Source organism: Macrobrachium rosenbergii, chromosome 44 (assembly GCF_040412425.1).
Source record: "Macrobrachium rosenbergii isolate ZJJX-2024 chromosome 44, ASM4041242v1, whole genome shotgun sequence".
NCBI lineage: Eukaryota > Metazoa > Arthropoda > Malacostraca > Decapoda > Palaemonidae > Macrobrachium > Macrobrachium rosenbergii.
Window position 1 is genome coordinate 12,215,917 of NC_089784.1, and position 26,518 is coordinate 12,242,434.

General features: G+C 36.6%; 1 protein-coding gene across 1 annotated transcript in view; it reads right to left on the reverse strand.

The window, feature by feature from the left end:
- LOC136829342 (Ca(2+)/calmodulin-responsive adenylate cyclase-like) overlaps nucleotides 1-25,183 on the reverse strand; it is a 272,221-nt gene extending 247,038 nt beyond the window's left edge. Inside the window, 1 exon segment of the mRNA XM_067087752.1 lies at nucleotides 25,005-25,183. The gene's annotated coding sequence lies outside the window, so the exon portion shown is untranslated.
- Nucleotides 25,184-26,518: the final 1,335 nt, after the last annotated feature.

The following is a 26,518-nucleotide window of genomic DNA, read 5'->3' on the forward strand; positions in this document are numbered from 1 at the left end:
ATATATATATATATATATATATATATATATATATATATATATATATATATATATATATATATATATATACACAGTAAACTCTACACATGCGCATACACACATACATGAGTGTGTATCGTATTTGTATGTGTGGAGTTTACTGTATTAAAATGGTAATTATTTTTATCGTCAAATTATATATATATATATATATGTATATATATATATATATATATATATATATATATATATAATGACCAAAATTGTCTAAAACACTGTTAGTATATTTACGTACAGCATTCTACCACATTTACTTCAAAAATAACGAGGGAAGAAACACGACACGCAAGGCAAAACATATCCCTAATTGTAGTGGCCGACACTGTTATGCAATACAATAATGAGTACTTGGGACAGTTTACAACCATATAATAATAATGGCTACCATATGCGGGTTCATACCATTCCTTATGGTTCCCCAAGACCTAATACGTTTCCATAAAAAAAAAAATGCTAGTTAGTTAATATTCAGCAAAATGCAATAATGGGATCAACATATGGCAACAGGTACCCCCTACGGGGAGTTTCCATTAGGCAGTGAGAAATAAAGGAGGTCGAGTCACGAAAACGAAATACATGGAAAGGGTAGAACGAGCTATCAGGCCCACGGAAGGGGATTAATAAACCAAGAAAACGGCCTTTCTCCCTCGCCTGATATATGGATATTAAGGAAAAGTGTAAACAAGAATTATTGAGCGGATTTATTAATGAAACGTATCTACGTCTGAATACGTGAAAACAAAGCAAAAATGTTATTCAATATAAGGCAAGCTAAAAAATATGAAAATATTAGCCATATTTAACAAGGGATAAGGACGTGACTTCCAACTGGTGGTAACTGACAAAACTACATTTAAACACGCACGTTACATATCAGATATCCTAAGATTTCTTTAATTTTCCCCTAATCACTAAGCCAACATCAGTTTTTATTTTCACATTTCAAACACGATTCAGAATTACAACATAGCATAGTATTTTAATTAACGTCAGAAAACTGCGCAAAGCCAAGAATATTCAGAATTATAGAACAAGTACTAAACTTTATATCATTTCTAAAATTACATCGCTTCTTACGCCAAAAATATATTTCGTGTGTGACAGTTACTTCTATTACAATTTCTTGTCTTTTACTTTTCTGGAAGCCCGACATACAGCCCATGATTGCTCCATTGTTTTAAAGATAAAATAAAGAAAAATGCAGAACGGAAAATAATAGTAGGCTATTTACAGTAGTTTTGCAATGCTGCACGACGATAAAATTTTTCTCTTATATACTTCAACTGATTTCAACCAAAGGTTAGAAATGTTATAAGTTCCTTCCCATCTACTATTTCTTCCTCAAGATAAGAATCGTTTCTCCTTCCTTTGTTCCGTGCCCAGATTTTCCTGTTTGATCTCCAGCTCGCGACTACATCCATAACCCACTCGTTTCTCCTCAATATGTCATTCAACAAACTTCTCTCCGCCCTGACGTGATTAATTATTCACACGCCTCAAGTCAAGCTTTCCTTCTGAGACAACGATTCAAATGAAAGCTCCCAGGTAGACAGACGCTGCATACATATATTAGCCATATGGCACCAATATCAAACACAAGTTTGGGATATTTGCATCTAATGCCGGGTAGCCTAACAAAGGTTATACAGCCAAGTCTTTCCATTTTACACAAAGAGATACCGTTATCAAAAACCGAGAAACATTTCTACGATCAATAGTTTGAGGTTTAACTTCTATAAAAATGAAATCTGAGGACCGCCAGAAGCAAGAAACTATTTAAAAAAGCCTTGATCAGCAGATGGATTCAATCTAAAAAAACAACCGCTGACTGCACTGAAAGACAGTTTTTTTTTTTCTCTGTTCTGACGACTGAGGGATTAAATATTCTACACAGAAAAATATTCTACACTACAAAGTGGGCGAAGTCCTGATACATAAAAACGTTCAAAACTACAATGAGGGCATATGCCTCATGGCATCAAAGCAACAGCAACTGGTAAACTCATTTACAGTAATAACAACGACAGAAACCAATTTCAGCGCAAAATGGCGTATTGCATAAAAAAAAAAAGTGACAATCAACCCACATATCTTGGTCGAGTAAACTTGAAACACTATTTGGGAATTTGTGATGTCACTAACACAGGAACTAGGTATGTACCTGGTCAGGCCTGAGCGAGCCGATTTCAAGCGTTCATGTGTGAGTGGATAATTTACCTGCCACACAAATAAAATATTCGATAATAAAGGCATGCATCATTTACTAACAGCGGAATTTGTTTGAAACAAATGCGAATACTACTTGCATATAATATACCATCATACACAATCAACAAAATCAAAATTATCCCAAGTTTTGCTCCAATAGACCTGAAACAACTGAGTGATATGTACCGTCACAAATCCAGTATGCAGCCATCATCACATGCAACTCACAACAAAAATTCTTCGACTTTTCCTTTTACTTACTAGCGCAAATAGCCTATAAATGAAACGTGAATATGCTGAATTGTGTGTGTAATGAAAATTTCATCAAATCAAAAAAAATCAAGGCTGACTGACGTTAAGGCAGTGCTGGGTAAACGTGCATAATTAAATGTAATGTCATAAAAAAAGAAGATAATGAGAATGGACGAGGATAAGCGTTTACATTATCAAAACGCTGTGAGAAAAACACCAGCCAAAGAATCAACACAAGACGATGCCGAGAGAAAATGGGCGTGACAAAGATAGCTAGCTGTTGGTGTAGCACGGCTGATAGTGGGTAGGATGAAAGTGCAATGGATGACGTGTAACGGGGAAAAGGGATGACGAATGGAGAGAGACAAGAACCAACCGAAAAAGACAGAAAGGGGTTCAGATGTAGGATAACGAATGTGACTTAGAAGCAACAGACCAATAAAAGCAGTGAGAGTTCAAACGGACGAGACAAGATAAATATGCGTTTGAGCGTTCGTCTCCATATGAAAAGGGGGATATAAAAAAACAGTTTGAGGTGGCAGAAAGACGAACCAGTACTGGATACACAGAATGTCATCTTCTACTAGCAATGAGAATGATGAAAATGGCAAAGCAGAAGGCATCAGAAGTTCTTGGCGGCTTAGTAAAACCACGCTGCTGTCAATCGTGAGGGAATATGTATTAAAGAATTACAAGATTGGCGCCTCACAGAAAACCAAAAATCACGGTCACAATAGTATATGGAGACACCTGATGCAAAATAGAATTTACATTAAGGAATGGAAGGAGTCCAAACCTAGTAGTGATAATGGATGCTTTTAGCAAGACTGCAAGAGTTGCAAGATTACAGCAGGTGCTCAAGAAAAATTTGCTGATAATGACGTAGGAAGAATTTAAAAAGAGAACTCGGGTGTGGATAGATACCCGTTAAAGGGAGGGCTTAAGGCCAACGTAAATAAAACAGAAGTGATAGGGTGTAGCAAAACTGAAGGGGAAGATATTAACGTTACAAACACGAATGGGCATCTGCTGAAATAGGTTTCGAAAATCACTGGGCAAGAAAAGACGAAACGTGTGGAACCGAAGCAAAATTTGTAGAGTGAATTTTTGTCGATTATACACTCAAGATTTTTTTTAACATTCACAAAGATAAAAGTGAAAAATATCGTTTAATGTCGAATTAACTATACCTTGGGATTTCCCCTTGGGTGTAAGTTATTCTAAAGGTATAGTGAAATCGATATCGAACTTGTGAACTTAAGATGAAATGGGGAGACGTTAGCAGAGCCTGGGGCAGTAGCCTAAACGAATAAACAGAAAGCTAAAAGTGAAGGTTTACACAACAGTCGTAAGGGCAGTATTGACTTACGGAGTGAGGTGCGGCTTTGCGGAGGGAAGAAGGAAAGTGCTGGACGAGACAAAACCGAAGATGCGAAGTGGAATCTTAAGTATATTTCTCGCTGGAATGACCGAGAAATGAAAGAAGAATTCGATGTCTTTGCCATGTTTCGAGGAGGAAAGAAGACGACTCAATCGAAATGGCAGAGAAATTACAAGGGACGGAGATCACAAGAGGCTTGGGTAAAGGGGTGAGGTGAAGGGTGCAAGAGAGGGAATATTTAACGCATCCGCGTTTGTGTATACACACCAAACAGAATTTAAATAACCCTGTAAGTACACGCATTACGATAAATTCGCCATGACTAAGGTGCGTGATGGACGGTACGCACGCCACTGCGTCACATGAAGAGACGGTAAGGAAAAATTTGGGAATGGCTTTGCGTCGATGACTAGGACAGAAGGGGAGGTTCAATATCGAGCACCGGGTTGCATGACGCAAGCAGATCTCGAAAGCACAGGAATCACTGAGAACACCTGCAAGGCATGACGGCTAATCCTGCCATTTCCCGAAAGGCGGGCAGCAATGAGGGGCCTCGGAGATTTAACGTTAACCAGAGAAGGCAAGAAAACCGAGGCGGATTTCGAGAAGAATGTGAAATATTAACGTTTTTCACGAGGTCAAGGCCGCCAGCACGACAAGACCGAGAGGAATCATGCAAGGCCCCCCACAGGGAGACAGGAACAGGACGCATGCAGACATATTCGAGTGCATTCTCGGAATCGTGTTTCTAATTTCCCTGATGATCTCGATTGCGCTCATAATGACAGACATCAATTAGAACTAGCTTGTGCATACATGTATGTATGTGCATGCATACCCATCTGAATAGAGGAATGTGTTTAGTTCCCAGTCTGCATGCCCGTAATGTAATCGAACACCTGTATGTATGAAAGTATACATGATAAAGATTCTCAAGAAAGAGGAACATGCGTACATACGTGCAAGTATATTCAGATTACTGTTCGATAAAGTTTACAATATGTTGTACAAAAAACACTCTCAGAAGAATGATGGGCTTGCGTGCTTCTAACAACATTAACTACAACCCTACCAATGCCAAAACTACGGTCTAGGAGGAGAGCATAGCTCAATATGTATGTATGTATGTGATACACATATGCAAATATTTATACTGTATGTATATATATATATATATATATATATATATATGTGTGTGTGTGTGTGTGTATGTATGTATGTACAGCATGTATGCACAGACAAGAAAGCGCTGCTGTGCAGCTTGCTGCAAAGGAGAAAGAAGCATCAGGTCAGGAAAAATCCGACATATTCTCCAAAGCCATATCAAATACGCCAAAAAAAAACGAAATTAATCAAAACCGCTGAAAGCCGATGTCACATGCCAACAGCGCGCAGCCCCTAAAAATTCTTGCTGTCAGCAGCAGCAGAAACAGCAGCAACAGCAGCAGTAGCAGCAGCAGCAGCAGAAGTAGCACGAAGGCGAGAATCCACCAGGCCCCTTTCAACATCAGTTCGCTAAACACAGTAATATCCTATCACCAACACAACCTTACCATAGCAATCTTGGATCGGCGAAGGATAGGGGAAGGTGAGGGAGAGGATGTGGTCGTATTGATTCTCTCTGCAGCGTAGCCGTCGGTGGCATGGGATGGGGTGGTGGTGAGCAGGGAGCTGCACCTGGTATCTCCCCTTTTACTCTCTCTCTCTCTCTCTCTCTCTCTCTCTCTCTCTCTCTCTCTCTCTCTCTCTCGAGTGAGCCCTAAAGGAAAAGAATGAAAAGAATGGGGGAGAAAGGGTTAAATTCGAAATCTACCTTTATGAACGCCGTGCGGGCAAAATGCTTTGAGGTTTCCGTAACGTTTTAGCAATGCCTAGGAAGGAATGCAGTTGAAGTATGCGACGAAAGCATAGTTACAAGAGCCAAATATGCTAACAGCTGACAACATGCCACCTGACATGAGTTTAACAACATCGTGGCAAGAACCAAACCGGTAGGTAAATAACTAGAGCCAGCAAACAAAATCTCAAATAAGCACAAGGACACATTTAGATACAGGTGCGTCCAAGAGCAGCTGTTTATTAAAATACGATGGTTCGATTGAACCATATCCTGAATTATTAGTCGAACGAGCTTTCACATTCACATTTTTTTCAAGGCTTCTGATATCAGCCAAGAAAAGAAACCACAGTTTTCTATCAACTGAAACTTTATTACTGCACCACCAAATCAAATATAAACTCACAAGACTATTCTACTTATCACACATATTAAATACTGGAAAGTCTAGTAAAATACTGACCGCGGTTTGACAGCAGAACTTTCAGAGGTTTATGCACAAATGGATTATGTCAATAAAACTGTATAATTTGCATAGGATGATAATGATAACGGCAATGGCAGGAGTACAGACCAAACACAGCAAAAATGGTTAACCTACGTTCTTGGATATACTGATTTCGGATGATGATGGAGTTGAAAACAATATTTAAGAAACCGGATTGGACCCAAGGTAGCAGGAATTTAAAGGTCTGAGAAAATTCTAGTCACACAGAGCGTGATGCATGGGATGAAATAGGTGACGGATTAGTATATAATAAAATGGCCTGGACTTGGACATAAGAGATTAAAATAAATAAATATGTATATATAATATATATATGATTATTATCACTTTTGTACGTGATTCATTTATCACATTACCACAGGTGAAAAATAAGGGTGTAGATTAAAATACGAATATCATCAGTCCTTCGTCAATATCGAAACCGGTCAGGACCTACACCCCCGTTTCTTATTTTTCACCTGTGGTAATATGTGATATATATATATATATATATATATATATATATATATATATATATATATATACACAGTATGATATCTGTGTTTGCACAAACTTCCGTCAACCATTATCAGCAAAGACGCAGAGGTAAATGAAAAATTTAAAATAGTGACTGGCGTTTTTGGCAAGAGTAAGCAGTAGGTGTGTGTGAACACAGATGTTCAAAAAGAAGACTAAAAAGGAAGACGGTGGGGTAGAGAGATCTTGGTGAAAACAACCTTGAGAGAAGATCCTCTGTAGAAATACACTGGCCGAAGTTTCGAAAAAATCAGGGATGTTGATAGTGTCGATCAGGACCATGTGTGGTGTGGTGAATAATTTATTCCATCGTTAGGAAGTGGAGAAGAGGGTGATGTACTGACTTCTTTCTCCTCACACCCTTTCATTTACCGCTGCCATCATTTTGCCATGAAATGGTTTCTTAATAGACCTTTGATTATTTCTCTGACAGGAGCTGACAATACAACATGGTATTCATTAGCCTCACTTTCTACATTCTATATTATGACAAGGAGCGAGGTACTTTCTTGCCGATGTCTATAGATCATGTACAACCGAAAAATTACTTCTATTAAGCAATACACTATGACATCCTACGTAATTGTTTCCCTGTAATGACCGACAGTTTTGTCATTCTGCATCAGGTATCAAATTACATCGAAATTTTCAAATCTGTTATTCAGTTACATAAAGTCTACGTGTACGTACTCACGCGCGAGCTTGTCCCATCCATGGTAAATAACAAAATAAAAAACGTTAGATAAAAATATGACGAAATTAAATACCAACCTACACAGGCTAATCGTTCCCAGATAAAGTAAAGCGCAAGTTATGTCAATGAAAATAAAAATCCCCCCAAAACAGGGTGAATGACGTCACAGTCAATCGCGAACGCAGGGAAACGCATTCTGATCAACATACACGAAAAGTATTGTGTATAATCCTAAAGGGATAGATTGGTTCCGCTGCATAGCCTACACGCACAAATGTTCTCATTCTGCGAAAAAATTAATATTGGTGGGTTAATATGAATTATGATTTTTTTCAAACTACGTTAAAGGCAATATCGATGTTTCCTCCAGTGACACCACGAATAAATATCGACTTTGTTTAGAATGAAGTATGTGGTGATAATGAGAATCATTATCGTTTTTAATAGTGTAACCAAACCATCGACTTAAAGTTTTTCCAGGGTTTGTTATTAACAGTATAATTTAGATACTGAAAAGATTTCCAGTTCTTCACAACTCTGATTACTGGACAAACTTATAATTATGAAGATTTTTTTGACAAAACTTCCTGAACTGATTTCCAAACTTGACATTCACTGCTGCTTGAAGTTCGAGCACTGACAAACATGTTTCACTGTTAGCGTCGCTCAGCATTCGCTGCCATTAAGGGTTGTATTATGCGGGATTTGCATCAAATATCATTGGTCAAGCGGGTATGAAAGAAAGCAAAAATCCACAGATGGCTAATATATTTTAATTTGTTATCCGATTCATTCTACTGCAAATACTGTCATTTATTAAAGATGATGCGCTTCTGTGAACGTCATAAATCCCTGACGAGAATGACCACGCTTGATCCGGTCAATAGAAATTCAAACAGTTTTATCGGCATCTTCACTTCTTTTACTGCCCACAAGGGTAAATATCCAACACATTTGCACCAGCTTCACATCATTTGTGAACTGTAAACTTAACGCCACAATATCAGATGGACTTAAAAAGTGCTTCTAGGCGTCAATGAAACTTGCAAATAACTTTGGTGGAATATTATTTCTTAATCCTCACTGCTGACCTTATTCCATGTAAACAGTAATGATGCAAAGAACGAAGCACTGTCAGGTGAAAGAATTTATTTGTTTTGTGGACAGAAAACTACTTACACTTAAAGCAAAACAACAATTTATGAAAACTTTTCGCAAAACTTGCCGCAAGGTCCGTTCCAAGGTTATATTCGGATTACGAAAATAAAAAATCCTCAATTTCAAATGTTATTTTCATATTCCACAAAGAGAAGACCCAGTGAAAATGGCTGCCAAAGGCAGAGAAAACAAAATCCTAACAAAGGTAGACAGTCTGGGTTACCATTAATTCCTAAGCAAAGACATGAAAATAAATAAACTGAAACGAGAACGTCGTGAAATTCATGAAAAGCACGACTACAAATCACCCCCCTTACAACGTCCAAAACCCTTTCATGACAGCTAATGATGGGTTCTACCACCCATAGCCATGATATAGCACCCCACGAGGAGACCGAAATAAAAGTTACCATATTAGGTGAAATTAAAAAAAACAGATGAAAGTCGGTCAGATCAACTACAGCAACACCTGGGGGCGGATCAACAAAGTGGTTCTGGAAAAATGATAAGTGGTGCATAAATGGCAAAATGGAGAGCATCATAAAAAATAGTGCCAACAATACACCACTGTGGCAAATGACACATAAAAGGGGAAAAACAATTCACTGATGAGGAACTATTTATGGCAAGGGAAACATGATTGCTATTGAAAAATTAAGTTAATTAAAATAGCAGAGCCCTGCGATTCTACGCGGAATTTTTGGGTTTGGAAGAAGAAATATTTAGGAAAGCAAAAAGGAAAACAAGAGTGATCATAGCAGAAAGAACAATGAAAAGAAAAAAACAACTACATGATTTAAGCAAATAAAAGGAGAATATGAAAATGAAAGAATTTACTGTACATAAAAACACGAAATAATGAAAAATAGTGTATTTCAGATTTGCGCATAATCACGTCTGTAGGAATAGGAAGAACTGATGTCGGAGAGAACACGCCGAATGAATAGGAATCGATGTAAAGGCACATAGGAGACCTTTATGTAAATAGCAGAGGAGGGGATTATGCATCAAAGGAAATGGATGAATATTCAGAGACCCTAAGCGAAGCCAGAGGCCGTACGACTATGGGAGCAACCATTTTTTTTTTTAAAGTTGAACAGAAATATAGGAATGCCGAGTTTCACATACAGAAAACTCGCCAATATACAAATAGTGGAGAAAGATACGGAGAAATGGGTAGGCTAACAGCCCTATATGTTTTACTATATTGTACGATAAAACCTGCACCATTAGGGGGAAAGCAATTATGAGGACAGAAATGTGGGCTGAAGAAATCCCTACAATAGGTCTAGACATTATCACAATGGAAAAAACTGGCTTTGTTGTAGTTGCTTCAAAATTACAGTAACCTAGTAACCAGAAAGAAATGCTACAGTATCTCTCCCTCACTCACTCCCTACACAGACATACATCATATACGAGTATACATGCACACATTAATACAAACCTACATACATGCATAATATATATATATATATATATATATATATATATATATATATATATATATATATATATATATATATATATATATATATATATATATATACACACCGAAAGGTTCTTGTCAAATCTTCATAAAACAAAAGGCCTCGCCGTGGAGTGGAAGACTGAACCAGGGGAAAAAGTCCATAAACACACAGAACTATCCTTCAATCCCTTACATCGAAGCAATAGAAGAGGTTTTATTATTTCCTGGAGCAGGTAGCCTACATTCAGCAGTGTATGGGAACTTGTACTAGTCATCAACAATTAATGCATAATTAGGCTAATCAATTTGTAAATGAGAAAAAATAAGGGAACAGATGTTTCACATTTTAATACGAACTGTGTACAGCCCGAAGGCGAGCAGGCAACAATGCATTTATTAGTGATGTCTATAGGCCTAGATTTGTGGCCTAGGAAAATGATGTCAGAGGTTCCAAAGATCAAAGTTTTACATCGAAGATTATTTCCTTGTCTGCTAATTTATGTATTGCTTTCAATAAGATGAGATAAAGCCGTTTCAAAACAGATGTCTCACTAAATAAAAAAATATCACTTTGTGCAAACCAGATGTCTTAATAAACAAAAATTATCAATATGATAAATAGGTAAAAATATATGGTTTTCCTTCAGTTGGTTTCCCCAAGATATAACTACCACAACAATTTGGTACTGACGTGTTGATAAACGGCATTTTACCGAATTTTCATGCTGACTTATGCTTAAAACTGCCACATGGCGCATAGCCTATGCCCTGCTAACCAACAATGGAGACGCTAAAGTAACCCTGTCATGCCAATGAAGGAGGGAAACGAACGGAAAATAGTGTGAAAAGTCACGAAAACTTCTCAAAGGTTCCACCCAAGGCAGCAAGACAACAACAGTGAAAGCAACCCAAAACTCGAGGGCTGAATTCTGCATTCGCCTAGCTAATAAAGAACTGCTGAATAATTTAAAATACGGGTTCATGCAACAACAAACAACTGGACTCTGAGCACTACGCTCTCTGATGGGATTAAATCAATGATTAAGACGATAAAAAGTATGTGCGCTTTTAGACTCGGTAGTCTATGCCGTGAAAGGGATATTTACCATGAGCCGGTATCAGATTTGCTCCTGACGCTCGCATGAACGACGTCCTCTCTTGAGGCATCCGCAGTATTATTTCGATTCAAATGTTCTGTTTCGCCTAGTCTCGTGCGTTGGATATGTGTCGCACGATCTGCCGATATGGCTGCCTTGGCAAAAGAAGTATTAAGGGTCACCTTGTGCTGGGGGTTGTAAGTCGAAGGTGGCACTGTAGAAATGTGAAAAACCCACAAGAAATTGCACCATACAATTTCCGGATGAAACTGCAGTGAGCCGTTTATCATCAGTATACATACAACCATTAATACCATTCAAGAGCACAATAAGTACGAGTTCATTACCTTCCAGATAATAATGAAGGATTAGAAATAGCCTACCTGAATTACAGCCTGACACCACTACCAACATTTATTTACGTTGCTTTTGGGAGATCAGCTACAATGCAAGAAATAACATATTACAATAAAATATCAGATGAATAGTTGTCAACATAAACTTGGTTCCATTATTTTAAAGCATGTTTCAGTTAGATAAATTATAAAACAATATCAAACCTTTATAATAAAAAGTTGTTCTTTGCAAAAGCACTTAACAAACTGGGCTATAAATTTTCAAGAATAGCAGGTTAAGAATTGCACCGAGAGGTTATGGCACGTGAGTGAAACGATTCAAACAGGAAGAAAACAATCGCTGGCAGCAGCTGAGGAATAAAAGCCAGTAGAGTATCGGGGTCATGTCAGGAGCTCCGTAAGAAACAATGGTACCGGCAACGCCAACAATATCAAAAACTATACACAAAACTACCATGAAAGTTCCAACAGAGATCTTTGCACACAACACAGAAATTGGCTGAGGGATCTTAAAGTGAGATGAGCGATTAAACTATAAAGAGCGTTACAGCATTCGAAAAAAAAAAAAAAAAACTAAAAGTAAAAAATAATCAAATCTGAAATGAAAGTGGGGCTAGTGACACGGCACATAAATGTCCCGTAACAAGAACACCAAAGAAGAAGAAGAAGAAGAAAAAATCAAAGACACGTGAGGTAACTGAAGCTCAACATTCACCTTCGCCGAACAAGAACCACGGGCAACATCATATAAGGCGATGTAGGGCACGATTTTTTGAACACTCAAAACGCAGTAGGGGAAAAAACAAGACATGAATATTATATGAAATATTGTGCTGCTGTGTGGATTTCGTCGTCACACTAATAAGAAGCTAAGCGGAAAATACACAGCAAAAAGAAGAGAAAGTAAAGGTGAAAAGTGCTGGGAAGGAGATAAACAGCTGAATATGTTAAGGTTAAAACTGCGAGGGGATTTGGTACAACATAAAAACGACCGTAAAGAATGAGAGAAACCTTGGTGTATTTGTTATGAATAAGAAAAAAAAGTAAATGTAAACCAAGTGCGGCATAACAGCATAGGAAAGTAAAAGTATAAAAACACAAAAAAATGCATGCATATGACAACCAACTCAATAACAAAGAAAATTACCAGAAAATATCCAATATCATACCAAAGAAACAATGCGCACAAGCACTTATTACTGCAATACTTTTTCAATACGCAGAGAAATTACGTGGCCCTGATCTTTGTCGCTTTTTCTCATAACTTTCCATCTTCTCACACACACTATTTCTCGCAACTGTTTCCTATACACACACACTACGTATATATATATATATATATATATATATATATATATATATATATATATATATATATACATGCATATGTACATACACACAAAACCTCCTTACGGGTAGCCTACAAAACAGACCAAGCCAGAATCATAATTCCATTTTTCAATCAGACCTAACGTTTCGGACTAATTTTTTTTTTTATTTACTGCTGTACAAAGAAAATTCTTCTCTTGAGCACTTTCGTTTGACATACCCAACGGCGGTGCTTTTACATTGTGAAATCAGCTAAAAAATTTGTATTTTCTTTCAAAGGCAGACTGTTACTGTCATCTAAACCAAAATTTACCAACGGAACCACTATCATCATCACCAACAAAGAAGGAATGAATGGAATTATCAAATCCTCAAAATATCAGCGGCGAATTTCCCTGAGCTTATTCAACCTTTTTATGAGATGCTATGAAGATGAATTGCACTTCTCGAGACTTACTGTTTCCCTTCCCATTCTATCAGACCTTTAAGTCTTCAAGGGCACCGTTAGCTTATGCAACCTTAAGAAGTGAGCGATCACCATCCAAGTACTGACCAGACCCAACGTTGTCAAAACTCCCTGATATAAAAGCCAGTGGATTTTGCCCGCATAGTGACCAACCACACTCTATAAAGCTCAGATCTAAGAACTAGAAAGTCAACATGGACAGTCTGAGTATGGTATATCCAAACCTTGTGCATGATGTCACAATTGATGCAAATAACTGAGATACGACTAATTATCATTATATACTTAATTACGAGGTCTGTCGCAGTTCTGTATTGTTCTGTAAGTGTGACGCGAAATAAATTCCATTCAGTGAGGATAATACGAAACAGGCAAGTATAAGTAGGCAAAATCTTAACAAGGATTAACATCTTATGTATACTGAGGCTACGTAAACAAGGTTTAGTAGCTGTCACTTTATTTGCGAATGTGCATATACTGTGTGTATATATATATATATATATATATATATATATATATATATATATATATATATATATATATATATATACAATGTTGTGCCTGGTCAGTATGTGGTTAGGTGGGTGACTGCCATTGCCATTAACTCCCAAGGTCACCTGAGCTTGGGTTAGCAGAGGAACCAGAAACCTTTTTTAGTCAATAACTGAGAAAAATCTATCTTATACATATACACACATACTATATGAATATATATATATTATATTTATATATATATAGGCTATATATATATTCGTTTTTATAAACATACATACATACACACACACACACATATATATATATATATATATATATATATATATATATATATATATATATATATATATATATATATATATATATAATATATATATATATAATTACGTTTCACGTGAAACAAATACAATTCATTTAAATATACCAAATTCAGTACCTGCCATGAACCGCGTAAATATTTCTTTATTCACTTGTCCCAATTTTTACTAAGATATTGCTTTAAAGTAAATTACTGTTAATTTCCACCTGCGGGTACCAGCTCTGAGACAGAGAGAGAGAGAGAGAGAGAGAGAGAGAGAGAGAGAGAGAGAGAGAGAGAGAGAGAGAGAGAGAGAGAGACTGGTCCAAGTTGCTTTGCTACTGGGACACCAGGTAGTAATACGGCGCATATGGCAATATTAAGGGCTCAAATAACCACTTACCCGATTTCATTTGGCGTGAATCGCACCATATGACTGTCTGCCATGTACCGGTACCACGTCAAGCTAAAATCAACATCGAACCATTACAACCACCGGCCCCTTCTGTGTATGTACTCTGGAATGCCTTCACCGCTCCAACACCTATCCGCCTTTCCAGTCTTGCGAGTTTCACCCTTCATGGGGAGATTATGTCATCACCAAGGGTCAATGTCTCTGACCTTTCCTTTATGGTAAAAAGTAAGTCAAACGGGTATTTGATACCTTTTCCTTTTTCGTGTAACTTTTCTCTCTGAAACAAGCACCTTTCGTTTTCGTAATGGAAAATATCCCGAAGCACCTTCAGAAATCAAGAAAAAAGGCAAGCGTTAGAATCATCTTGAGAAAAAAAAAAAAACCACCTGCAAGTACAACTGAGTTTTGTAACACGTCCTACATTTAAACCCAAATATAAAATTCGATAAAATCAGCGTTCTTTGAAATAAAACTATCAATGGTAGGTCATGCTCACTCATGCAAGGAAACATTCGCATGGGCTTGGCCTCACGTTTGGCCGAAGCAGTAGCCTTTCCTGCAGAAGAACATTAACGGTGATCATGACGAAAAAGTTTATGCACTCAATATTAAAGAGGTTAGCCCTACTTTCTTTACCCTTTCTCCATTCTTCCTTGATTGTGCCAGGCTTGGGAGTTTTTCATTTCCCATTCCATCGGCCTCGAAAAGAAAAAAGAATATGTATGAGAAGCATTTGCGAAGGGGAATGAGGCAACGTTTTACAAAGATTGGAAAATCATCCAAGGACGACAAGAGAGCTCCCCTCCCACTCATCGATTTGGCAAAGGCTATGGCAGGAGCGCAGTTCCGGCACAAGGACAAATGTTTTTAACATCTGCAAGACAACGTTCATCAATATTTACACAAAAATAACAGTACTGGGTAAAAATGTGTGAGAATGTTTCATTGCGATTTGCTCAGCACATCCAAGTTCTTTGCCCCCCTAATAGTAGTGGTTCACACAAGTCATATTTATGATGATGACAAGGCAAAATATCACAAGATACGTGTATATGTATGTATGTATGTATGTATGTATGTATGTATGTATGTATGTATGTATGTATGTATGTATGTATATATACACACACACAATATATATATATATATATATATATATATATATATATATATATATATATATATATATATATATATATATATAATCACAATGTATTTACTTAGCTTTTATTATTAGTTAACTTACAGAAACCAAGTTTGGAATTCTTGGCCTCTAAATAACACCAAACACCACAAGTGTCTTTCCATCTGATCTTCGTTAAGGAGCAAATCACCCTCTTCCATTTTTCTGATCTTTATAATAAGTTTTTCATCTTTCAGAGAAAGCAAATCGCTTTCTTCTGAGTCAATCACCAGTTTTATCTTTTTATAATTTTCATATGACAAATGCACGGGGCCTTTGCGAAGAAAGCGGTGCAATGAATTTTTATTTTATCAACAGTGCTATTTGTTTTTGTCGATTATCTGATATATATATATATATATATATATATATATATATATATATATATATATATATATATATATATATATATAACCTATAAAAATGCCGATCATTAGATATTGTTCTATACATAGGTACTAAGAAAAAAACTGTTCAACGAATTGCCTTACATAAATTTTTCCTCTTTCACTACAGAGTGCCTAAGCAACCTGGAAAAGTATTATCGCTGAAAGCTATTTCCTAGCCCATTCTCAGGTATAAAACTGCATATGAAGAGTACTGTTAAGGGGGAAAACCCAGCATGTGAAATTACACAAATGCAACAGAAGAGAGGCGATAGTAAAATCAACAAAATTAAATACACACACACACACATATATATATATATATATATATGTGTGTGTGTGTGTGTGTGTGTGTGTATAACATGCATGTGTACGTCTGTAAGTGCGGCCGCTAATATACGTGTGTAAATACGTGTGCTGATAAGCATAAGTAAAAAGTATTCATCCAAAATCCTTAATACTACGAGTCACTAAATGGACCCCTGACCGTTACGTGACCTGTGACGAAAGAACTGGTTCTGCAAGCTATTCTCTCTGTTGCTGGCCCTCAGTGACGCAACAAAAGAGCAGCATCTCAGTTAGAAACAGAACGTGTTAGGTAAAAAGCTCACTCTTTCAGGTCCCCCCTCTTTGTAGGACATTTCTTTTAATTTTGGTGAATGCAGTCCACTTGCCTTTCTGTCCCAGTTTGTTTTTATGAGACTCTCGTAACCAAGTACTGATATATTGCCGAGCACTTTACCACTCCAACTACGTTTCAACAGCTCATATTGCTTTTTGGGCACTGGTAATCGACTAATACAATTACATTATAATGATTTCCTATGTGATTATGACACAAAATATAAAAAAATAAGTAATTTAAAGTCGTAAATGCATTGCATATCACTGAAGCCTCTAGTATTAACAATGGCCGATGAACGATGTCACATTTGCACATAGCTTTCGAACTCGGGTTCTCAATAACGCATTTATAATAAAAAGATAACCCATAAATTCTCTAAAGAAAAAAAAACACAAAGTTACAAGGTAGTTTCCCAACAAAAGGCTATATTCATCCTCCAACTAAAGTAGGCTAAATCCCATGCAAAACGGGTCCAGAGTATTCAGCAGCTTTAAACAAATAAGAAAAAGTCATCAAATGCGCGCCCACCTTCCATTGTAACAAGCGCTACCTGGATTTTTCATTGCCAAAATTCTCAGCTAACTGTTGACATATAAATGATCCGTTCCCGTCATCTCTAACTAACCGAACACACAACTTTAACATATTCTTTTATCTATCCCATATTTTTCACTAAACCTTCGTGTCTCGTTGGCTTCAAAATCTAACACTCCAAACGCCATGTACATATAACATAATTATGAATATTAAAGGATTCAACCCTTTTTCCTTCTATTCTGATTCAACACGTAGATTCCACAAACTAGAGATGGACTCAAAATCAGTATACATTTCAACTACTGTCTCCAATACACGTCTGTTAAAAAAACTAGTAGAAATAATACAACCCTCCTTGCCAAAACAGCAAACATCTAATTAATTACCTGCACCTTCAAAACTTATTTCTTTTTGAATATACACTTGAAGACCATCAACCTATTAATTTACTTCCGAAAGCAAAAATTCTCTGCCCTGCCAAGTGAACAAGCTATTTTCTGCTTTAACTGACATTCCTTCCAAAGAGCAGAGAGTCGCATTAATGCCATCTGTGACAATAAGCCCGGAACATGATGATGTGTCATGCCAGGATATATGTTCGGTGGATAATTATCTCAAATAGGTAATTACTGAGTGTTTCTGTCAATGACACCAGCCTGGCACTGCAATGTGTGATTATGATATATAATTCATACGGATGAGATAAATGATTAAGAACTGCAGGTTGCAATAATAGCAACAACAACACGAAACATCTCAGGACAAAATAGTAATCTGCTCAGATGGAGATTGAGGATAGTATTCACTGGGCCTTTCAGTCCCATTTGGAGTCCCTCGCTTCAGTTGGAAACCTTTATTTCACAAAATACTAGACAACCAGTTTTACTGGTGAAATGGTCTGATATCATAACAGTTTGAGCCTAAGAGACATATCACGAGGCAAATAAACTTGACACAGAGGGTACTGGCATGCTGCTCCAGCTGCAGCAAATTAGGGTTAGTGTGGCAACCACAGCCTTCCGGCTGGAGGATGAAAATTTGTTCACCATACTTCTAAAACGGCTACAGAGAAGAAATAAACACATCCAAGTAACACCACAAGTGTTAAAGCACATCAATCTTTCGTGACACTGGGACAAGCTACAGAAAATAGTACACATGCAGCAGAATGCCAAACGAAGTACAGTAGGAAAGGGGTCCACACGCAGGATTCCCCAGATCTCATTTAGCAGCACTATTCTCTATATAAATGATGTTCTACCTCTCCCAGTTAAATGGGAGTCTACCAATTCAGCCATGGAATGAAAAGCTGAACTTCAGCACCTTAGTGAGCAACACCTACAACAGAATAATTCTGAATATATCAAGACACCTTTAATATGTTCTACGCCCATTCAATGGGGTCTACACTCACGCCTATAAACAGAGGAAGTTTAGAACAGGGATTAAACGAAAAATTTGAAAAGGAGACTGGTAGCGTCTTTCCACCAGCCAAGGGGTTTGCATTACTTGTTCAAGACCTCCAACTCTTCTTCTAAATCTCAGACAACAAGTGAGCAAAGTAAAAGCTAGAGGGACTCCAATTTGAATTTTGATAAAAACTTTGCACATGAAATGTGACAAGGATTTATTGGCCAAACTTCCACCCTACTGGATATCATCCTTACTCACCTATCAAAATACAGACATGGCCCCACCTCTATTTCTCAACTGCACTGTACAGTATTCTTCGACTCCTGAATCTTCTATATATGCAATTCTCACACAGTCATAAGTGCTTGCTTCACTAACAATGAATGAGACACCTGGTCATGACTAGACAGTAGTCCTGCAAAATTGCTTGGGAAAATTTATAATAAACTGACTCCAATGAATTAGGCTATATTATTTAAAGCCTTATCCAGCAGCATTATTCTTTTTGCTGAACACAGTGCAACTTCTGCCTGCCATCTACAATGGTCAGGGTTCTGCTGTTCCCATTTCATCTTTTTTTATAAGTGACCCCCTCCAATTTGCCTATTCTAGATGTTGTAACAATGCTCCAACACTCCACACATCCACCTTCCTCTATCGAAACTAGTGCTACAGCATTGTTTTATCTTAATCTATAAACTCTGATTTTGAAGGTTAATGGAATGAAGAACCCAAATTTTTACTCTTTCACACTAACTACTATACTATTATGATGAAGAAACCTACATACCTGAGGAGGTGCAAACCGGCCCAACTCAAAGCCGTTCCCAAGAATAGACAAACTTCCTCGCTGTCATCCTATGCTTATCCTACCGGTATTTAATAGTGACATCAATGTATGTTTTCATGCTTTCCTTTTAAAGATTTGACGTCTGCATAATTTCCTAGGCTTAACTAACCACAAAATACATACACAGTAATATTTATTTCAAGTTAGAAACAATGTTTTAACCACAACAAAAAATGCCTTTCCACCTGATTGATTCTGACAATGAGAACCATAAGAGGTTATGTTAACCACAGAATACATTCTTCAAAAACATGAAAGATTAAAAGCTATTGAAAAAGTTCCAACATTTCAGGCATATTAAAATTAAATGCCAGGAACTACAGTATTTTAAATCTAATGACTTCAATATTAACTCAAAACTATCTTATACAACTTGCCAGAGCCCTTGGGTGAGATGCAAATAAATATACATAAACTCAAAAGAAAACCATGACTACTCTGTAACCATCCTGAGAAGATACCACAAATCTCTCTCCATTTAGGATAGTCTCCTAGCAGGAGGGCAAAAATGAATTAGACTTCTAAAAGACCAAAATATGTATATATACTTTCTGGATGACAAACCATCTTCATTTTTTTGGTACCGGTGAAAATGGTACATATTTCTAACAATCTTTTTAATTATCCTGTAGGCTATATCGTTAAATTCAAAGTCAATTTATTCTAAAACCCAGATCTACCCTGTTTCATACTAATCCTTTACCATGTTCTCTCTTTCATACTCCAACATGTCCTTACTGACATTGAAAAAGATTATATGATAAACTGAAACTCATGCAAGAGACAGGCCTCTTAAAAGGCTTCTGTAAAACTAATATCCACTTCACTCAAGATAAAGCGGCACCAATTGCTGTCTCTGGCACTACATTACAGTTATGCAGCCTAGAAGAGACTTTTCCAGATTCAGCAATTCAGCAATCTTCAGGCCTGCTTGGTGTAGAAAAAAAAAATTGATAGTACACCTCTTTTTACTATTACATTTTGATTTGCATACTGAATTTATTTGTGATTTTCTATTCTTCCCATCCATTTCTTCGTAACTGATGAATTATTACTGCACTCACAGTAAAATGTAGATGTACATACAGCACACTAAAACCCAATACTGTATACATATATAACTTAAAGAGGTCACCAGCAAAATGCTATACAGTAAAGTATATAAACATTTGAAGAGCAACAAAGTAAAGATACTACAGATAATGAGGAAGCTATTTAATTATTTTAATGATGAGACATCATCATCACTTTAATGAGATGTGCTGTTGTAATATGTGAAAATTGTACAAAAAAGCGAACAAGTCCAAATCATTTATGTTACACTGCAAAACCATAAACAGTAAATATTTTCAGTGAAAAAATTGCTTCACAATTCTCACTCCACACAAATAACTATGAAGCGAGTAACACTGTTACTGGTATAAAATCTAAACAAAAAGTATATAGCCTAATATCTATAAATGCTATCATATAAAATTTTCTCACAAAGTAATTTTGAAAATTTAGAAAATCTTTTGACAATATAAAAAAAATTAAAAACTGATCAATTCTCAAAGTGTTATGGAATGGACAGCAATTAAGCAACTAAAAATAAATTATGACTAAATATAATGAATGAATAAGATAGGAAATGACTAAGAAAAGAGATTTTGATATGCTCACTGCCTCAGGAATATAATACTGCATTCACGAGAGACATTGAAAAGTTCAAGGCCTAAATTAGTATGTGGTGTCCAACATGAAGAGATGAGGAACACCTAGCCACAAAACAGCATATCTGAAGTACTGTAACAAAACAAAAACCTATATAAAGGGACACAAAATCCGGGAAAGTAGGAAATGGTTGACCTGTACTTCATGGGAAGGAAGTATACCTTAGTTTAACCAGACCACTGAGCTGATTAACAGCTCTCCTAGGGCTGGCCTGAAGGATTAGACATTTTACGTGGCTAAGACCAATTGGTTACCTAGCAATGGGACCTACAGCTTATTGTGGAATCCGAACCACATTATACCAGGAAATGAATTTCTATCACCAAAAATAAATTCCTATAATTCTTCACTGGCCAGCCGGAGACTCGAACTAGGGCCTTGCAGAGTGCTAGCCGAGAACTCTACCGACTTGTCCAACGAGGAACTATGTAGGCTACTTCATGGGAATCCATATAGGCTACAGGGAAAGTAGGAAATGGTTAACCTGTACTTCATAGGAATCGATATAATAAGTGCTGAAGAGGGAAGAGAGAATTTGAATAATATCTAACGACATACGGGTAAATGCAGATATAAAAACATTTAAATGATTACCCACTACCTTGATGCATCAGCTCAACAAGCACTAGCTTATATTACCTCCTAGCAATTACAATACAGTGATAACATCATAAAGGCCAGAGAGTTGCTAGAAAAAATACATATTAGAAAAAAATACAGAACATACTTTTTGCTTTCCTCTATGCTTTTAAAAGGAAACCATAATGACTTGCAAGTAAAGGTAAATTATATACACTATGCAAAACACTGGGGGAGCAAAAGTACAAATGACTCAGCTACTCTTGAATTCTGTTAAACAATATTCGAATGAATACAGAATTTAGGGCAAAGGCCAAGCACTGGGACCTATGAGGTCATTCTGTGCTGAAACGGAAATTGACAGTAAAAGGTTTGAAAAGTGTAACTGGAGGAAAACCTTGCAACTGCACTATGAATCAACTGTTAGGAGAAGGTGAAAAGTAAGATGGAAGGAAGAGTGGAAGAAAGAGAATATGAAAGGAAGTACAGTAAAAGGAACAAATGGGGTTGCAGCCAGGGGCTGAAGGCAAAAAAAACCTGGGGTGCACCGCATGCCGGTGTACTGACAGCACTAACCACATAAGGGGAACAATATTTGAACGTCATAGGCCAATGGTACTCAACTATTATTTTTCCCTACTTTCAAATAACTGAAATTTGTCTCCGACCAAATTATTCAGTTGAGAGCAAAGGAATAAATTAAACCATCTACAGTGGTGCAGGATCAAGTCTCTATAGAATAAGACATTACTCTTGCCAATCCTATTTTCCCAATTTTACTCTCAATAATTTTTTCTTTCATTATTCTTCTGGAAAATTCAACTTTGGCAATATTGTACCGTACCACATAAACCTGCATAACCAAACAATAGTAAGCTAAATGGTCAAAAGATATAGTTAAAATGAGAAGCAGAAAAATAATTTAAAAATAACTAAAGGCTAAGCATCTTGTAAATCTTAACTTTAGACTCTCACATTATTGTAAGATATTTTCAAGTCAGTAATAATATATATGTTCTACGTTTTTCAGTAACTTTTTAGTTAAAACACTACCACAAAATCACTTGACCTAATCTAAGTAAGGATTAATACTGAACTGTACCAATATGTTTTTATTAACAGATGACAAATCTAAATTAGAGGTTTCAAAAAAATCTTTTTTTTTTAGCTCATGCTCTCCCAAAACATTCACTACAACACCGTGAAGAAGAGGTCATGCACAAAAAAATTTGATGATGGTCATTCAAGGCCTAATCTAAACTGAGAGAAATTGATTCAAGTTATAACTCTTAAATCTGCACAGTGCTACATTACACAAGTACAGTAGACTAAGATATAGACCTACCATGTACAGGCTATCTTAACTTACAAATACCTGACACAAATTAAAACAATGAATAGCCTATATGAGTCAGTTGTTACTCTAGGGTTAATCTGCTACTTAAATGCCACACTAATCTTCTCTAAGACCTGTCTTCTTTGTGTAAAGAACACATGAAGATAAAACTGTAGAAGAATTGTTTTCGTCATGCTGTACTGCGGTAGAAATAAATAATATAACAGCAGTGAGATAATTTACTAAAATATAGTTACCTAAAAAAATCAATAACAAAATACCGTACTTGCCTCTCTTAGTCGAGTCGTGTAATTTCGAAGTCCATTGACAAGATGGACTTTGCTGCCAAATGATTATTGTTACCCCTTTTCTTATACTACAAAATATGTTCTTTAGACTGGTATATGACATCCTCAGGTTGGTGATGAACTGAGTTTGATTTGTTTTCTACAATGGACAAATAATGTCTCGCCAGACACTGCCGCCAGGAGGAAGAAGCAAGGGACTATATTCCTATAAAAAAAAAAATGGACATTTCTTTACCAGTTAGTTGTGTTAGCTATGAGCTATGGCTAGTAATGCACCTTTAAGCACTTCGAATACCCACATAACCTAGAACTACAGCAATCCTGTCCCAAACTCTCCGAGTTGAAGGAGACAGTTTGGCAGAGAATTTTGGAAAATAGAAATTTAACCATCATGTGTTAATTGGTAAAGACTAATATGGAGGGAAAATTTATTACATCTAACTAGTTCAGATGTGAGCTGGCTCTGTGCACAACCAGCCTACTAAGCCCAAGGAGGTAAGGGATTTTAAATGTAAAAATATGGTATTTCTGGTGTAAGAAGTTTGGTTGGGTTCTATCCCTGAATACAGTTCTTTAATCTACAGCCTTCTAGGTCATGTGCAGGGGGGGGGGTGCAAGTCAGGTGATGAGTCGGGGAGGCCAGATAAAGTCTAGGGGTCTGAGGTTAGGTTAGGGTGCATACTTGTATGTGATATACTTCATGCTTTATAAATATTTTGATGACTGTTACTGTTGACATGCAAAACCTATATATTTTATTTAATGATTATATTCTTAAATATAAATTTCCTACCTTTCTGGCTTGAGCATTGCCCTCTATTTTGGTTTTCCTCCCACCCAAACACCCCAGTCTCCAACTGGGGTTCCCCAAAATTGCTGGATATGAGGGGGAGGGTATATGTGATTTAGGACTAATTTGATCGTTTTTACGGGTTTCCTCCTTCTATGCACATGCATAAGCAAATCAATTACTATTTTAGCTTTTTGACTTTAGTAAACAATACTTCTGGCGCTCCTCCCCCGTAGAATGACCATAAAAACCCCCCCACCACTAACCTACCCTGGAAACAGGCTATTTCAGTTTTGACAGCTTACCCTGCAGGTTATATACTGAACCCACGCTGGGATAACCAGTCTTTAGACTGTTAGCAACGAATTTTCCTTAGTACGCGTAAACAACTTCTCGAAAATGTCTAGGAAACACACGCGTCCCAACAACTCCTTTCACTTTGGAATGACAGACGAGGTAGAAAGCGAGATGTAGGTTAGTCTACAACTAAATTGGCAATGGTAAAGATGGCTACATATAATATAGAAGACGGCTCTACCGCCTACTGCTTCTAGAGTAAAAGGTCCACTACCTGCAGAAAAAGATCAATCAACGTAAACACAGAATCTCGAGTTTTACTACCAGCGATAGGGGACCGATGCGAGGGGTCCCACTCCTAAATGACCCTTTGCCAAAAGCCCCGACGAGTGCACAACAAAGAAATTTCGTTCCCAGAACTTTAATGCTAATTTGTATATCTGACGTTAGGGAAACATTACACTTACTTTGCCTATGCGTGAAATTCTCTATTGGCCTTCCGTTATAATCCAGAAAATAAATGAACACACTTTCATTTAAGTAAATTAGTTAAGAATGGAGAAACGCTTGGATACGAGTCACCAAGAATCACTACACTCGCGTCCCTCACGACAGTTCAACGCACACTAAAGCCGTATGGCAAGCTTTGGCAGCTGAGGCTAAAATCAAAATACTGGCGAGACCTGCGCATTGCGGCTTCACAGCCAGAATAATAGTCACGCCGAGTTATACCCTAATCCCCTCCCCCTTCATAGATTCTTCCGGGGAGATGACGGCAAATTTCACATATTTCTGCTTTGTTTTTTCAGAAACAAATGACTTGCGACCATCAGAGATTGTTTTATTTACTTCAATGTAACCCTTGAATACAGCAGATCATTAAATATTGCGCAAAATGGTAGCTGAGATCATCGCGACTATGCAACAGCGGGCGAATTTTCTCGTCAGTGACATCTGACACAATCCTTCACTTGCTGTTTAGAACAATGCTTTGAGAAAAGTAATACTAGGCTTTCTACGAGGAGAGAGTGTTGGGCTAAATGAGATAGCAGATAAAAGGATGGCAGACATACGGCCGGTGTTAAGATAACAAAAAGACGCTGAATATAAATATAATATATATATATATATATATATATATATATATATATATATATATATATATATATATATATATATATATATATATATATATATATATATATATATATATGAGAGAGAGAAGTAAATAATTGAGTTTAAAATATTCTTAACGTTAAAAAGTGAATTGAATTTCGGAAGAAACGCCATAACAAGTAAAAAGATTGCAATTCAAGGTAGGGTGTTGCATTTTAAGTACACTGGAGGCTTTTGCTTTTTAACTTGACAGGGATACTTCAAATTATGAAGGTCAAAATCATGACCTTTGCAGTTCATAAACTCTTTACTTCATAAAACAAGTAAAAAAGTTATATGCACTTTATAAAGAAAACGAGAGATAAAATATCTGAAAATGCTGATACGAGATTAACACAAGTTCGCTATTTTTACTGAAATATTGTCGAAGATTGTTTTCATTATTCTGTCGAAACTAAAGTTCATATCAAGAAAAAGGAATACTGAAAAAGATAGAATGATCGGTGTTTTCTATATCCTAATAATTTTTATTATCATGGTTAGGGATAAACAACTAATTATCAGAATAACAAGATACCCATCAAATCTGATTATGGCACACCAAAACGAGAATTTATTTGCCCCCATATGAAACAATAAAGGTTCAATATTGCAAAACTAACTGTTCGTATCGGATTTGTAAAACGTTAAAGTGTACCTGTCCAAATCTATCGCATGAAGTATGTCATGACCAAGAGTTAATGAACTTAAGAAAATCAAGGATAACCTCAATTATGAAATTCATGAAACAAATCCAAACTTAATCCGGTATTTGATATGATAAAATGTTCAAATGATGAACAATAACTCTTTGTCTCTGTTGTTT